The sequence below is a fragment of the Herpailurus yagouaroundi genome, unplaced genomic scaffold, assembly GCF_014898765.1.
Source record: "Herpailurus yagouaroundi ecotype Mexico unplaced genomic scaffold, PumYag 190, whole genome shotgun sequence".
Lineage (NCBI taxonomy): Eukaryota > Metazoa > Chordata > Mammalia > Carnivora > Felidae > Herpailurus > Herpailurus yagouaroundi.
This window is the reverse complement of record NW_024412421.1, coordinates 13214172-13226599: the sequence shown is the minus strand read 5'-3', so window position 1 is coordinate 13226599 and position 12428 is coordinate 13214172. Positions and strand designations below refer to the sequence as shown.

The window sequence follows — 12428 nt, the reverse complement described above, 5'->3', positions numbered from 1 at the left end:
ACAAAGATTTCTGTCCTTGTACTAGAATTTCTGTCCTAGAATCTTGTGTTCTAGTGAGAAAGAAAGAAAAAGGGATTGGATAGGTAGCAGTTTTCAATAGGATGGTCAATAAGATGGCCTCATTGAGAAGGTGATATGTAAACACAGACTTTAAAGAGCTGAAGGGGTAAAACAAATGAACACCTAAGGAAGAGTGGTGTAGGCAAGGAAGCAAAAAACCTCAGGCAGGAGAACATGTTTGAGGAAAAGCAAAAAATCTGGATTAGAGTAAGCAGAAGGAAAGAGTAAGAGGTGGAAGTCATAAAGTTATACAGAAAAACAGTTACATATGGCCTTGTCAGAATTTTTACATTAACCCTGAGTCAACTCGTGAGCAATGCAGGATTTTGAAAGATAAAATGGTCTCCCCTATATTATCAAAGGATAAGTTTGATTCACAAAGAATTTGATATTCAACTTTATTTTAATATTTAAAATAATATATTTTTTTCTTTTTTTTGTTATTTTCTTTTTATGTTTTTTTTTTTTAATTTTTTTTTTCAACGTTTATTTATTTTTGGGACAGAGAGAAACAGAGCATGAACGGGGGAGGAGCAGAGAGAGAGGGAGACACAGAATCGGAAACAGGCTCCAGGCTCTGAGCCATCAGCCCAGAGCCTGACGCGGGGCTCGAACTCACGGACCGCGAGATCGTGACCTGGCTGAAGTCGGACGCTTAACCGACTGCGCCACCCAGGCGCCCCTAAAATAATATATTTAACCATCATACTGAGTCTCACACATCTCTGCCTCCATATTCTGAAGTTCTCAAAAATAAGAACCATGTTTTATTTGTCTCTGTGTCCATAGATAGAAGCTGGTACATACCCAGGATATTGCATGTGGCCAAAAGTTCAGATGTAGATTTAATTACAAAATATGGCCTGTCTAGGATGTTTCAGGCACAGAGATAGATGCTGTTGCATAATAATTCAACTCACAATAGAAGTCAGAGGTAATTTAATGTATGTACTGCTGACAGCACACATTTAATGTATTGTTATTTCATTCGCCTTTGGATGACTTTAAATTATCATCTTCTGCTACATGCCCCTACCCTGGACCAAGAAATATTCTTTCCACATATCACCTGAAACCCCTATATGATATGGGGATGACGAGAAAAAAGAACTTTGAGGCCCTAATAAGACCTGTTATTATTGTGAGACTTTATGCATACTTTAGTGCTTTATTTTTCCACAAGAATCCTAAGTGCTATGTAATACAATTTTTTAATGTTCATTTATTTTTGAGAGGGGGGAGGGGCAAAGAGAGAAGGGGACAGTATCTGAAGCCAGCTCTGAGCTGACAGCAGAGACCCTAATGCGGGGCTTGAACTCAAACCGTGAGATCATGACTGGAGCCGAAACTAAGAGTTGGACACTTACCTGACTGAGCCACCCAGGCACCCCACCATTTTCATTTTCATAATGAAAATGGTAAAATTCATTAAGAATTAGGATTTCAGGAGCACCTGGTGGCTCAGTCAGGTAAGCGTCCGACTCTTGGTTTCGGCTCCAGTCATGATCTCACGGTTCGTGAGTTCAAGCCCCGCATTAGGCTCTGCGCTGGCAGCAAGGAGCCTGCTTGGATTCTTCTCTCTCTCTCTCCCCCTCTCTTTCTGCCCCTCTACTGCTCATGCTTTCTCTCTCAAAATAAATAAATAAACAAAAAAATAAACAACAACAAAAAAGAATTAGGATTTGAACCCAAACTATCACTTGCAGAATTACAATGTCTTTTTGCCTCATCACTCCATTCAAGAGAAAGTCCCTACTTTAGAGAGAATTTATGCATCTATATTACAGAGATAGGTATCTTGACATATATTCATGGACCTAACCACACTTATACAGTACTTACATGAAAAAAAAATTACTGCCACTTTTAGGAAAACTGTCTTGTATTTAAAAAGAATGGGTTGTGTCAGTGGCAAAGGATGAGATTTTGGCATATCCAAAGAACTAAAGATTGGTTTATTGGCTTATTCTTCTCAATCTGGAAATTCTGACTACTTCAGTAAAATACCTTATCAATTTCTCACTTTGGCTTTAATATGCCTCTTGAAATGCTTTGAAAGATACATGGGGCTCTAAATTGCAACCTTGGTTCTTTTTACCTTCTCATAGTAGAAATAAACTTAAGTGATTTTTCATTCTTTCTGCCTCCTCCTGTTACCTGAGCGCTCTCCTCGTCCAAGGCCACTCTATTCTCACCTGAAGAATAGTGCCTATCACTTCCTCAAATGGCTCTGGTGAGGGACAATTCTAAAATATATATAAGAACTATTTGAACCAATGGTGTATGTATAGACAGGTAGATAGATAGGCATATACATACATGCATTTGTACATACATATACAGGATAGGCTGTTGTGTGTATCTGTATTTACACATAGTTGTTAAAAGCCTTAAGCTCTGAGATAAGATAAAAGTGAAATTGGAATTTTAACTCTACTATTTTTGTAGCATTAACATCAGCAAGTGACAAGTTCCCTGAAATTCAGTCTTCACATCTGAAGGAGCACTGTTGCCATCCTTAAAAGTTATTACAGCAAAATGAAATCATACAACAAATGAAAAGCAATAGTGGAGGCTAAAATTACTCATTTAATAATAGTATCTTTTAAACAGTTAATGACTGACTAGGACCTATATGTTAATATCTAGTATTTCCATGTGCCAATTGCATTAACTTTCATAACTGAAAACAAACTACAGGTCACTATATAACCAATTTTCATAATGAAGCATTGTAATACAATCATTTATGCAAATAGGGTGCTAGACATTTTTGTTTTATAGTCTTTGCTATAAACTGAAAATCTCACAGAATGGCCCTGCATTGACATTTCAAAGGAACTTGCTTCTCTACCTTTCCTCTTGTCAGTTGACTATTCTTTCCAGTTGTGATTTACACATCTGTCCATTGTGATGGGAAGCCATGCCTATAGGTGGACAGAGGTGGGCGACACATCGATCTCTGTGACATGCCATTAGCCATCTTCTTTCACTTAATACTATCTGACGAGCCTTGACCAGTTCAATTTTCCCACTGAAGACACTGTGTTTAATAGAAATAGAACTCCCCCTGCTCTCCTGCCATGTTTTATGTTTAGGCAGATTCAAAGTTGTCTCTTCTTAATTGTGTCTATTTTAGGTCATTTTAGCGAATTCTCAGTTCCTTTTTAATTCCGACACAAAATGAAAAGCAAAACATTTCCACTAGCCTGGGTAAAATTTGTCAGTCATTCTTTTGGAAAGTTTAGCGTGCTAACTCAACCATGATGTTGCATTGTTCAGAACCCTAGTAATTTGGAATGTTTATCTTTGTTGCTGTTTCCAAGAGAATTATGAATTCATACTTTAAAATGTGTCATTTTAGTTTTTTCAATGGGAAATAATTTCAGTTTATTTTGATTTTTTTCCTCTAAATCGACATATGGTAGGGATAAGAAAGTTGTAGTGACCCAGAATCAACTCATTTCACAGAAAAAGTCTGAAACTTTTTGTTTACATGTTTTTGGTGTTTTGGGTTTTTTTTTTTTGTTTTGTTTTGTTTTTTGTTTTTGTTTTTGTTTTTTTGTTTGTTTGTTTTTTGGGTTTTTTTTTTGTTTTTTTTTTTGCTTACTAGGATGCAATTTCAGCCATAAAATTAAACATCTATTTGTAAAGAGACACCAACATTTCCCTGATGAGCAACTCTGTCATTTCTTCAGAACTTCAGAATGGAAAGTTTACTAGGGAAATAGAAAACTAAATCTTATCAAAAATGTATTTTGTTGAAAAATAAACACAGTATGTCATTGGATTGATATGCATTTAATGAATATTAGTATTTTATTTCTTTCTCTCTTTCTTCTTCCTCTTCTTATCCACCTAGGTGATATGAGTGCATTGTATCTTTTAATGTCTAAGCATCTGAGGGAGTATTTGGTAGCATCAGTCTATTCTTGAGGAACATAAGGCAGGAAAAAAAACTTAGCAATGTTATACACATGAAATATTTTGACTTTTGACTTTTGCCTAGTTCCTTCCCATATAGCCCCAGGATATTGAAAGCAATTACCACAATTTGGTTCACCATTTTCAGGCACCTCTCATTAGTGCCTAAAAGGGCTCATTTGCAAAATAATAGTGGAAATGATAACAACAACTATTCAAAAATAACCATAACTGCTGAATGGCATAGTGATAGCAAAGAAGATCAATGACCACTCACTCACTAAAACATTACATAGATTATGCAGCAATCTGCATGTTTGTGTATGTAAATGTGTGTGTGTGTGTGTGTGTGTGTGTGTGTGTGTGTGTGCGCGCGCGCGCGCGCGCGCTTGTGTGAGAATGCATGGGTTTGGGTAGGTGAGTGTATATATCCCAGTGTTCATTGTCTTTCTACTGAATAAATGGAAATGAAAAATGTTGACTCCCAGACAGACTTTAACCTACAAATTCTCCTCTGTCTCCTCCATCTTTCGCACTATATTGTTTGGGACTTATTAAACATATCCTTCTTCAATAGCAGCAATTATGGTCCTCTCCAACCCTTGTTGCAGGCTGTTCCTCCATTCTACCTACAGAAAACATACCCTAAATGCCAGTGTTGGGATTCAGAATGAGTTGCCCCTAGATGTGCCACTTTGCCAGCAGATTATTTCAAGCTGAAACTCATCAGGCTCAAAAGACTCAGGAAGAAGCTGACCTTCTTCCTAACTACCTAAAAGAATTTAGATATAGGAACTGCGCCTGAAAGACAGCTATCACCTTTGGTAACTACAGTATAACATGAACTATGTATTGTAGACAGGGAGGAATTTAGCAGAATTCATTAAAATTCCTCTCTATGCCCCAGTGTTTCTGTATGGACCAGCAAACATTTGTTTACCAAAAATTTACTCTTTTTCATCTTCTTGTGAATTGCTTTTTTTCTCTCTGAAGTCTCAGACCCCTGTGCCCTTCTCCTTAGTTCAAGATGACATATAGACACTTTATTTTGCTGGTCTGTCTTTGGAATCTCATGTTTATGTTCAGAGAAACACTAGTTTCTCTGAAATTTTTCTTGGTTGATATATTTATTTCCTCTTGCTGCTACAATAAGTTAACATAAGCTTCCTGGCTTAGAACAACATGAATCTATTGTCCAAAAGTTCTGTAGGTCAGAAATATCACTGAGCTAAAATCAAGGTGTTAGTAGGACTGCTTTCATTCTGGAAGCTCTAAGGGAAAATAATTTCCTTGCCTTTGTCTCTTCTAAAGTTGACCTGAATCCCTTGGCTTGTGTTCTTTTCCTCCCTATTCAAAGCCAGCAGTGTAGCATCCTCAGCTATCTCTCCGATTCTGACCCTCTTCAAAAGCCCTCTGTAATTACATTAGGCCAGCCAGAATAATCATAGATAATCTTTCCATGTCAAGATCCTTGGTTTAATCACATCTTCAAAGAACAAAATTTCTTTTGCTATGCAAGGTAATATATTCACATGTTCTGGGGATGATAACATGGGTGTCTTTGGAGGGACAACATTCTACCTACCACAGATGGAAACAAATCCCATTTCTGTCATTATATTTCCATTAAGTGTTTAGACCACTTTTACATGTAAAATGTAATAGAGATTTATGCACATTGTTTTCTGTTGTGGTTTCATTTCATCACTTCCTTAAAAGTTAAAATCACAGAGACCATTGAAATATTAATCTCTTCCATTCTATTTTTGATACATGAGGATAGCCCTAACTCTTGGATAACTCCTGATTTCTATATCACCCAACATGAGTTCAGTTTGTTAAACTGAATTTAAAAATGTTGGGAGTGATCACATTAACCTATGAGTTAGGCAGAACAGTAGAAGCAATGAATAAAAGAGATACCCTGTTACATGATTTTTTTTTTATTACGAGGCAGAATAAGATTGGCAATAACTCCAAGCTGTGGTCTTTCACCAAAATTAAGTCTAGAATGTGACTTTTGAGGGTTGGAATATTTTCTAAATAGGTGTGTTTTCTAAGACAGGATGCCATCATATTTGAGGGGCAAATATCTATGAAAGCTGTTGAGAAAAAAAAATTAGAGTCATTTGAGTCTCATATTTAATCTTGATTGCTTTCTAAGATCATTCTTGGGATCAGAGGGTGATTACTGTGATTTTACCTCATATGGAAAGATTTAAACTCTCTTTAGATGATATTCCAAACCAATGTCAATAATAAATCTGTTTAATGCTTATTTTAGAATTAAAGAAGGAATTAGTCATAAAGATAACTAATATCCCTGGTCTCAATTTCTAGAGGAGTGAAGAGTTGTATTCTTTCAGGGACTATGGTTAGGGGAGATAATAGAGAACATGATAGATGATTTCTTCAAATTTAGAGAAAAATAGTTGAATTTTCCCACTGATCATGGTCACCATCACGCCCGGCACCCAGAAGAATTTCAAAGACCTAGACAGATATTTTTAATCTCCTCAGTTCTCTGTAAGGAGAAATATATCCTGTTTTAAAGAAATGAAAACACAACATTTTTTGGTTCAAAGTATTGTGCTATTTTTTTCCCAAGACTATCCCCCATGACCTCCCTAAAAGACATTCACTAATATCTTCAATTTTCAAATACAGACATTAAGCAAATGACATGAAATATGTCATGTCATGAAATTTTCATGTCATGACATGAAAAATGCAAAATCACTAATACGAATTAATAAATATTTTGGTGCCTAAAAAGATAACATTAAGAAAACTCATTAATTTTTAAATAAATAAGTTGTTAAATTAGCCATCAAAAATACCTATCATATTGAAAACATGTCGTATGTTAAGTTTTCTGACTTAGCAAGAGCTGTTACGTGGGCACCAATGTTTGCTAAAAAAAGGATATTCAATTTTAAATTTTTTTTTTTCAACGTTTATTTATTTTTGGGACAGAGAGAGGCAGAGCATGAACGGGGGATGGGCAGAGAGAGAGGGAGACACAGAATCGGAAACAGGCTCCAGGCTCTGAGCCATCAGCCCAGAGCCTGATGCGGGGCTCGAACTCACGGACCGCGAGATCGTGACCTGGCTGAAGTCGGACGCTTAACCGACTGCGCCACCCAGGCGCCCCAAGGATATTCAATTTTAAACTAAATAAGTTACTCATGGCCAAATTATTATAAAAGCCAACTATAAAAAGTCTTCTAATTTATTATAAAAACTGACATTTTAAAGCTTTTTAATATATTTTGTATGATGCAGATTTGGACTTCTGAAGGTCAAAGTGCTGGACGAGAACCTACAAAGATTAAAAATAAAACCTACCTCCTTCTTATTAAATGTATTTTATACAAATTTAATTTTTTTCCCAGAATGTCTATTTTAAAACCTGCTGCCATCAGTTACCAAAATCTAGTAAGGTTGACTCTCACTTGCCAAGGAGTAGGATTCTGGGCAAAGAAGAACACTGAGGAGGACACACGACAGTATGTTTCTGAAAGACAGGTGGGATAGTTACATTTGTGTGTCAATTCAGCTGGAAGGTGGTACTGAATCTGTGGTAAAACATTCTGAATGTTGCTGTGAGGTGTTTTGTGATGTAACTAACATTTAAATTGATGAACTTTGAATAAAGCATAATGTGATGGGCCTCATCTAATCAGTTGAAAGCTTTAATTAAATAAAAACTGACCCCCCACAAGCAAGAGGGAATTCTTCCAGCAGATGACCTTTGGACTTGAATTGCAGATTCCTGATTTACCAATCTCTATAATTGTGTGAGCCAGTTCCTTAACATAAATACACACACACACACACACACACACACACACACGTATATACACACCGTCTTGGTTCTGTTTCTCTAGAGAACCTTGACAAATACAAAGAGAGAAGGGGGTGATTAATGTCCCATAAAAAAATGAAATAGAAAACAATGGATCACAAATAAAGTATAGTATCCAAAGTAGTATCTACCATAAAGATGAAAAGTGACCTGCATGGGTGAGACAAGGGAACGAACATCTCTTCGTTACCAAAAATTGTACTTCTTGCTTCAAAATTTAACCCCCTTAGCCTTAATAGGAGACATTCATTATCACCTTTAATTTTCAAGTAATGATATCAAGGCCTGTAAAGCTAAATAATATACAGCCTCAAGCAACCACAAAATTTTGGAAAAATGCATAAATTAGACCTTTATTATAGTTGTGTTTTTTAGTTTACCTAGGATCTCAGACCTAATCTGATAAAACCCCACACATGACCCAAAACCATTACTGCTACCTAACCAGATATTTAGGTATTAAGCTCATATATCATGGGCTAACTGTTACATTAAACTCAAGATGCATTACTGGTATGTTTCACAGTTGAAGGCCCCTAATGAATTTGCACATCACCACTAGTTCATGGGATATAATTTATGTGAAGTGTCAAAAATATAAGTGTACATATGGCTTTCAGGTATCGTTTATATGTAGTTCTAAATCACTGCACATATAACTGAGTCAGTTATTGAAAATTAACATTCTGGGGAGGGGGGTGAATTCATACCTACAGACATCATGCTGGGCTCTTGCAATGGAAAGAAACCTTCTCCAATGGCCCCTCTGTGGCTGTGGTTTATTACCTCGATGATTTTGTTGCTTGTTGTAACCCAATATGTATGTTAGTATACCTTAAGGAATAGGTTGTCGTCCGATTTATTAGTTGGAGTATCTTACATCTTTCAATGGTAGGGAAAATTTTATATTGACATATCCAGAGTTTTTATTGAAGTTATATTAGTCCTATCTATCAGAGATATGCTAGAAAATCTATAACTTCCACCAAAATGTTGCCCATGTGAGCAATTCAGTTTATGAAGTGCAATCTTCTAAGGCAGGCTTAGGGCCTCGTGATTCATTTTTCAACCTATGTGATGTTTAATGATTTTGTCAAAATAAAAACTAATATACAGTTCTATGTCCATCATCAAATTATGCCATTCAATTTATAGCTTACACTATGAAAAAAGACATCCAGATATGGAGGTTTGAGGAGTAGGAAATAGCTCCAGTCTATGAAATTCTCCTTCCTTTGACACAGATGTTTGTAGTAGGTGAGAAGTTATTTGGTTTATTATTACACTGGGAATTTTTTATAACAGAGTAATGACACTGTTTCATTATGTCAAACATGTAGATATCTACCTGGGGTATACTGTTGGACCAAAAAAATGATTACTAAAAAAATGAAACTATATAAAACAAGAGGGAAAAGGGCTGAAAGGTCTTTATCACATTGTTTAAACCAATCTTAAATTCCATTTTCTAAACTACTGAACAGTAATTCCCAAACATATTCATTTTTCTTAGCCATCATAGAATATCAAGAAGAATTTTTGCAAGTTGTGTGTGTGTGTGTGTGTGTGTGTGTGTGTGTGTGTGTCTGAGTGTGTGTTATGAGGTCAAGCATGCACAGACATTTTAAAAGGCTGAATATAATTCACATTCCATTTTAATCTTCTTTGTCACATGTTGTTTTCTTAAGAATTAGTTATTGTTAAATAATGTCAAGGAATGAAAACTTCCATAATTAAAAAGGAGAAAACTAATATGGTTCTCTCTTTGGAGGATAAGATTTCCGCAAATAAAGTTACACTGGTCATTTAGATAATGGTATTCCTAAATCAGCCTTGATGATAAGTCTAGTGTATTTTCACCTTCTGAATTGATGAAAAGCAACCTTACATTTCAAGTAGGTGAATTTCTGAGTTCCTTGTTTTCCTCTTCTTAGAGTGAGAGATTTAATATTTGACAACATCCTTCCAAGATCCTTTAGATTTTTGTGTACCAATGTGAGATACACAGGGAATTAGACCCACTCTGTAACTCCCTACAAATATTAACCCAGGTTCACTTCAAAGGCACGTGCTAAGATTTCTCATGACCATGCATGAAGACATTTTTATTTTAAAATTCTGAGAAAGCATATAAAGCTTGGAATGATTCAACAACTAGCCCAGAGCCTCACACTTAATTAGTAGGGAATTCAGACTCATACTCAGATTTGTCAGAGTCAAAGGCCTATGTTCTTTATGGAATATTGCACAGCTTCTGGAAGTTTCAGAATGCCAACTGTAATGGGGTAAAATCACAGACACATGTCAGATTTAGCATGTATCACCAGAATGTTCAGCACAAAGCATCGATCCCCCATGCATGCCAGATCCTGCCACTGATCATTTTGCCTTTTTCTCATACACAGCACATGACTCCAAAAACAAGGCTCATGTGGAAAAGGAATTTACATTTTCAATTATGTATCTGTTCCTGGATGTATTAAAACAGATTCATCTTTAATACCATTCTAACCAATTTTTTTTTATTACTGGTAACTAGTGAGAGTTTATCAAGAGGAAGCAGATAAGGATTAAAAATAGAATCTTAGGATTTTGTCACCAGTATTATGGCTCAAGAGCAATGAAATGTTGGAGATCCCAGGAAATAAAAGCTGCCACACGGAAAAATTAATAGTTCAGAGGGTTTTGTAATAGAATTGCTCAAGGAAGAAAAAAAGAATCATTAGTTCAAGTGACATACAAGCATACCTCCTTTTCTTTTAAGTTTGTTTATTTTGAGAGAGAGAGAGAACACATACATACATGCATGTTGGGGAGGGGGGGAAGGACAGAGAGAGGGAGAGTGAGAGGACAGACAGAATTCCAGGCAGGCTCTATGCTGTCAGTGCAGACTCCAATGTGGGACCTGAGGTCACGAACTGTGAGATCATGACCTGAGCTGAGATCCAGTCAGATGCTTAACTAACCAAGCTACCGAGGTGCCCCCAGCATACCTCCTTTTTATTGCATTTTGCTTCATCGCACTTTGCAGATATTGTTTTTTGTTTGTTTGTTTGTTTTTTACAAATTAAAGGTTTGTGGCAACCCTGCATCTAACCAGTCCATCAGCATCACTTTTTCAACAGGATTTGCTCACTTTGTGTCTCTTTGTCACATTTTGGTAATTCTCATAGTATTTCAAAGTTTTTCATTATTATTATATTTGTTACGCTGATCTCTGGTCAGTGATCTTCGATATTACTATTAGAACTGTTTTGGGTCACCAAAACCCAGGCCCTTTAAAATGGCAAACTTAACTGAAATGTTGTATGTGTTCTGACCGCTGATGTGGTGGAAACAGTAAGCCAGAAGTGGTGCCTGGACATGGGACCAGATTGCTGCAATCTCATGATAAAACTTTAACGGCTGAGGAGTTGCTTCTTATGGATGAGCAAAAAACTGGTTTCTTGAGATGGAATCTGCTCCTGGTGAAGATGCTGTGAAGATTGTTAAAACGACAACAAAGGATTTAGAATATTCTGTAAACTTAGCAGGCTTTGAGAGGACAGACTCCAATTTCGAAACAAGATATACTGTGGGTAAAATGCCATCAAACAGCTTAGTATGCTACAGAGAAATCATTCATGAAAAGAAGAGTCAACCGATGCAGCAAATTCTACTGTTGCCTTTTTAAAGAAATTGCCACAGCCACCCCAAACTCCGGCAACCACCAGCCTGATCAGTCAGCAGCCATCAACGTCGAGGCAAGAGTCTCCATCAACAAGATTATTTTTTTTTTAATTTTTTTTTCAACGTTTATCTATTTTTGGGACAGAGAGAGACAGAGCATGAACAGGGGAGGGGCAGAGAGAGGGAGACATAGAATCGGAAACAGGCTCCAGGCTCTGAGCCATCAGCCCAGAGCCTGACGCGGGGCTCGAACTCATGGACCGCGAGATAGCGACCTGGCTGAAGCCAGACGCTTAACCGACTGCGCCACCCAGGCGCCCCCATCAACAAGATTATGACATGATGAAAGCCCAATGATGACTAGTACTTTTTAAATTATCAATGAAGGATTTCTCTTTTTTCCAGAGAAGTCTGTGCTTTTATTAGCCAAACAGGCTACTTCAGAAGGATGAAGCAGGACGAGTGGGTGGCCCCAACGCTAGGCTTGCCATGCTTCACAAGCTTAGAGGTGAGGGAGAACTCACCCAGGTAGTAGCCAATCATCTCAGGCTTTATTTCCACCTGACTGAAGGTCTTGCCACTGTAAACACCTGCCATGTTGCCCCCCATCACAGGCAAAATGATCATGTCCTGAAGGCATGCCTTAACCACCTTGGGCTTCTCCATTAGGGAGGCCTCCTTATTGGCCTTGTGCAGGCGCTTCAGCAGTGAGAGCTGCTTCCTCTGCAAACCCTCTGTTGCTGAAAGGCAGTGTGCAGCTGCATCAACTGTTCATAGGACCTGCCCAGCAGCTGGTCAAGGTCCAAGCTGCAGGAGGTGAACTTGCTTCTTCTTCTGCTCCACTTATGCCATCTTATCAACTCTTTGCAAAGGACTATTTTTTAAGCAAAGATATGTACATATTTTT

At 37.2% G+C, this 12428-nt stretch overlaps 1 long non-coding RNA gene and 1 pseudogene across 1 annotated transcript in view; both read right to left on the bottom strand.

The window, feature by feature from the left end:
• LOC121010024 (uncharacterized) overlaps positions 1-12428 on the bottom strand; it is a 108673-nt gene that overhangs the window by 78733 nt on the left and 17512 nt on the right. The gene's annotated exons all lie outside the window — the stretch shown is intronic.
• Positions 11957-12373, bottom strand: LOC121010023 (40S ribosomal protein S15-like; annotated as a pseudogene).